The 5,111-nt window shown below is 48.8% G+C and overlaps 1 pseudogene across 1 annotated transcript; it reads right to left on the bottom strand.

Annotated features, from left to right (window-relative positions):
* Nucleotides 1-257: 257 nt before the first annotated feature.
* On the bottom strand, nt 258-2,592 carry LOC138850599 (putative ATP-dependent RNA helicase DDX5 pseudogene; annotated as a pseudogene). The gene has a single exon (XR_016237183.1). The product of XR_016237183.1 is annotated as a putative ATP-dependent RNA helicase DDX5 pseudogene (transcript).
* Between the last annotated feature and the right edge of the window lie 2,519 nt (nt 2,593-5,111).

The raw sequence follows: 5,111 nt of genomic DNA, 5'->3' as shown, positions 1-5,111 counted from the left end.
AGTCCTTGGGCTCTTGCACCTGCGTGGGAGACTTGGAAGAAGCTCTTGGCTCCTGGCTTCGGATCAGCACAGCTCCGGCCATTGTGGCCATCTGGGGAGTGAACCAGCAGGTGGAAGACCTCTCTCTCTCTCTCTCTCTCTCTCTCTCTCTCTCTGCCTCTCTTCTGTGTATATCTGGCTTTCAAATAAGTAAATAAAAATAAAATACATTTACGTATGTTGTGAACCATAGTAAAATAAGCAAATCTGTACACAACTTTTTTTTTTTTTTCAGTCTTCAAATATTTTTATTGGAAGGCCATGCATTGCCTTCATTTATTGTATTTCAAATCACTGTACAGTTACTTTTGTGAAAACACTGCCTGCATTTTCTAGTACAAAAAAAACCTAAAAATTGTTTCAGGAATGTAGAGAAATATCCAACTTAAATAGCGAAAAAGTGCACCATAATTACTGCTGCACTGCAGTCATTTCTGCATTTCCCATGTTTCTTAAATAACTATCTTGTCTGGTAACACACAATATAAAGAGCAATTATGAAAAACAGACATTTACATATACTTCTAAAGTCTTATTGAGAATATCCTGTTGGCATTGGATAACCAATCATAGGTGCAGCTGCAGTAGCAGGATATGCATATGCCTGTTGGTTCATACCATTGTGCATATTTGGAACATTACTTCCATATTGCTGAGTGCTATCATACCCATTCTGGTAAGTCCCTGTTGGATTACCAGTCCTAAAACTGGTCTGTAAACCAGCAGACACAAAATTACTTCCAAAGCTCCCATTGGTGTAACTTGCAGCACTGTAAACACCATTTTGAGTTTTTGCCCCAAAATCTCTCTTAAGCAGACTAGAGTAACCTCTGTCATAATTTTCCCTGTCTCTAAAGGTATTAAATCCACCCCTTTTGCCCGCAGAGTATCTGTCCCGACGGTCATCCTTCATGCCTCCTCTACCCCTGGAACGACCTGCCCCTCTGTCTTCGACCAGCTGAAGCAACTTGGGGTTAATTGCTTGATTAGCTTCCCGAAGCACAGAGATAAGGTCGCTCACTTGCTTTATGTTATTAGGTGTAAAGAAAGTGTATGCTGTGCCCGTTTTGGTACTGCGAGCAGTTCTTCCAATTCGATGAATATAATCCTCTGAGGAGTTAGGGTAGTCATAATTGATGACAAATTTCACATCTTCCACATCTAGCCCTCTGGAGGCCACATCTGTAGCAATCAGAATAGGAGCTTTTCCATGTTTGAATTCATTTAGAACCCAGTCACGCTCCTGTTGACTCTTGTCACCATGGATACCCATGGCAGGCCACCCATCTCTCCTCATTTTTCTGGTAAGCTCATCACATCTTCTTTTGGTTTCAACAAAAACAATGGTTTTATTTTCCTTCTCACTCATGATCTCTTCCATTAGACGAATAAGTTTTTCATCCTTTTCTACATCATGACATACATCCACTATCTGAAGAATGTTGTGGTTTGCACTCAATTCCAGTGCTCCAATGTTTATATGAATGTAGTCTTTCAGAAAATCTTCAGCAAGCTGTCTTACTTCTTTTGGCCATGTAGCACTCCACATTAGGGTTTGCCTATCAGGTCTTATCTGATCCACAATCTTCCTTATTTGGGGTTCAAAGCCCATATCAAGCATTCTATCTGCTTCATCAAGGACCAGGTAAGTTGTTCTTCTCAGATTGGTTTTTCCACACTCTAAAAAGTCAATCAGTCTTCCAGGTGTTGCAATACAGATTTCCACACCTCTCTCCAAGTCCGGGATCTGTGGTCCCTTGGGAGCACCACCATAGATGCAAGTAGACTTCAAGCGACAAGCTCTACAGTATTCAGCAGCTACTTGCTGCACTTGCTGAGCCAGTTCCCGAGTTGGTGCCAGCACCAAGCAAATAGGTCCATCACCTCTCTCTAAGAATGGCTGATGATTGATGTGGACGATGGCAGGCAGCAAATAAGACAATGTTTTCCCAGATCCGGTCTGAGCTACTCCAACCATATCTAATCCACTTAGAGCAACTGGCCATCCCTGAGCTTGAATAGCAGTGGGTTCAGTAAAGTTCTGCCTTGCAATCACGTCCATGACGTTTGCAGGAAAGTTTGCTTCATAGAAATTCAGAACTGGCTTTGGGCAATTGTGACCTCTAACTGTAACTTCCTTGCTTCTTCTGTATGTCTCCACCTCTTGGGCTGTGCGTCTAGCCAAATCAGGATGTTCTTGATAAAAATTCTTCTCAAATTTGGGCAGCTCATCAAGATTCCACTTCTTTTTAACTAGTTTCTCTCCAGGGTTTCCAAATTTCTTTCCAGATAGAGGCCCTGCCCTACTTCCTCCAAATCGAGGCGCACCAAACCCTCGATCGCGACCGCGATCCTGGTCGCTCGAGTATCCCGACATGGCGTCAATGGTTGCGGTTGGCGGGGGACGAAGCTAAGAGAAACCGGTGCGACGAGTCGCTGCAAGAGGCTTCGACGGCGGCGAAGCCTCGCGGGGGCGGCAGCGGCGGAGGAACGGCGGTGACGAGAGCCGGAGCTGCACGACCAGAGGCCGGTGGAAATGAATGAGGTCAAATCTGTACACAACTTTAACAACAAACTGCCGCTGCTGCCTCTATTTTTTTTTTTTTTTTTTTGACAGGCAGAGTTAGTGAGAGAGAGAAAGGTCTTCCTTTTTCCATTGGTTCACCCCCCAAATGGCTGCTACGGTTGGCACGTTGCGGCCAGCACACTGCACCGATCCGAAGCCAGGAGCCAGGTGCTTCTCCTGGTCTCCCATGCAGGTGCAGGGCCCAAGGACCTGGGCCATCCTCCACTGCACTCCTGGGCCACAGCAGAGAGCTGGCCTGGAAGAGGAGCAACCGGGGCAGAATCTGGTGCCCCGACCGGGACTAGAACCTGGTGTGCCGGCGCCGCTAGGCGGAGGATTAGCCTAGTGAGCCGCGGCGCTGGCCCACTGCTGCCTCTAAAGGTAACCATCGTCTTGGGCTCTTTCTTTCTCTTTGCAGTTTTACCACATGGGTACTTTTTCCTAATGCTGATTAGCTTTGTTTCCAGCTCTGTAAGGATCGTGTCTGTGGAGACACTGTGAGAATCAATGCACACTGACAGATAGCTATAGTGTATGCTAAATATTGGAATATGTACATGTTGGTAAACAATAACTCAGAAAAGCAGTAAACTTTGTTAATCCTGTGAGTTGTAGTACATGTGGTTGGTTTCGGACACCACACGTGACCTGTTGTGAGCACTGTGGGCAAAGCTGGGCTTGCTACAGATTTCCTGTTACTTACGTCAGGAGTTGGTAGGAGAGGGCCCTGGGCAACCAAGCGGAAGGGACTGACTCTTCACCCCCTGGAGATGCTTCAGTGGAGGCCATGCCATCTCTGAGCTGTGGGAGCGGCTGGGGAGGCTGGGAGGGAGCATGTGCGGATGCAGGTGCTTGCGTGGGCACAGGCCCTGGTGCTTTTCTTGAGTTTTGGCCTTATTTGGCCATTTATTCTGTGACGGAGCGGCCTGCCCTGTAACTAGCAGGTATGAGGAGGGGAACTTTACCAGGGAAGACTTCTCCTCCTCCTCTTGGCTGAGCTCTAGACAGGAGCGTCATGGTTGCCAGCCCTCCCACCTCCACAAGTCCACCTCTCCTCTCGCCTCGGGCAGACCCAGCCGTACCGACTCGGGGCCAGCAAAGCCCTTGGCACAACTGCCTGCTGTTTTCATTCTCCCTTCTTCCCTCTCTGCCTTTGTCCTGCATCGTAACTGGCATCCAGCCAGTTGAGTGGTGGTTTTGTGATTGGCCAGCATGGGAGACAGGGTCTGGGTGTGCAATGAGACAAAGACAAGCTCCCAGTTCTGGCAGTCCACGAGTGGCATTCTTCACCCACCCCACCCTCCGTCCCTCCCTTTCTGCACACTTTTCTATGGCTGAGAGCCCCTGCCTGAAGCTCTTGGCACGTGACCAGCATCTGGACAGACTCGGATGCTCTTAAAGAGTCACCGATGCTCCTTATCCTGGCCATCACTTAGGAGTCACACTTTGCTCGCTTCGTCAGTAAAAAGGATGTACACGTGTTTTATTGTAGTCTTAACTGTGCTGCTGTTTTGATCTGTGACTTTTTTTCTTTGGCTGGTTATCCCTGTTTGTTTACGGGAGTTGTTTACATATTAAGGATGCTAGTTGTGCTGGTTACCTCTCGTCGTTGTGCAAGGCAGTTACTTTCGGCTGGGATCTTCTCACGAGGTTGCAGTCCAGCTCTTGGCAGTCATTGGCAGGCTGCGAGTGGGGCTGGAGGACAGGTGGGGCAGGGAGTGTTGGGAGGCCCCAGTTCCTTGCCACGTGGGCCTCTCCAGAGTGCTTCCAGTGCGGCACCGAGCTTGCCAGTGGAGGACTCGAGAGAAAGAAGTCGGGATGAAAGCCGCAGTCTTTTTTATTTTTTTTTTTAAAGATTTATTTATTTGAAAGATACAGTTACAGAGAGGTAGAGACAGAATGAGAGGTCTTCCATCTGCTATTTCACTTCCCAAATGGCTGCAACTGCCGGAGCTGAGCCCATCCGAAGCCAGGAACCAGGCTTCTTCCAGGTTTCCCACATGGGTGTAGGGTCCCAAGGACTTGGATCATCCTCCACTACTTTCTCAGGCACATTAGCTGGGAGCTGGATGGGAAGTGGAGCAGCCGGGACTTGAACCAGTGGGACTAGGATGCCAGCGCTGCAGGCTGGGGCTTTAGCCCACTGTACCACAGCACCGGCCCCAGCCTAAGTCTTTTTATAACCCAGTCTCAGACATGACATACCATGACTTCTGTCCTCTGCTGTTGGTTGCACAAATCAACTTTTTTTTTTTTTTTTTTTTTTTGACAGGCAGAGTGGACAGAGAGAGAGAGAGAGAAAGGTCTTCCTTTGCCGTTGGTTCACCCTCCAATGGCCGCCGCAGTCGGCGCGCTGCGGCCGGCGCACCGCGCTGATCCGATGGCAGGAGCCAGGAGCCAGGTGCTTTTCCTGGTCTCCCATGGGGTGCAGGGCCCAAGCACCTGGGCCATCCTCCACTGCACTCCCTGGCCACAGCAGAGAGCTGGCCTGGAAGAGGGGCAACCG

Source organism: Oryctolagus cuniculus, chromosome 7 (genome assembly GCF_051225735.1).
Source record: "Oryctolagus cuniculus isolate XC-2025 breed Fujian yellow rabbit chromosome 7, ASM5122573v1, whole genome shotgun sequence".
In the NCBI taxonomy this organism is placed as follows: Eukaryota; Metazoa; Chordata; class Mammalia; order Lagomorpha; family Leporidae; genus Oryctolagus; species Oryctolagus cuniculus.
Note: the sequence above shows the minus strand (reverse complement) of the source record. Positions and strands in the feature narration are given on the sequence as shown.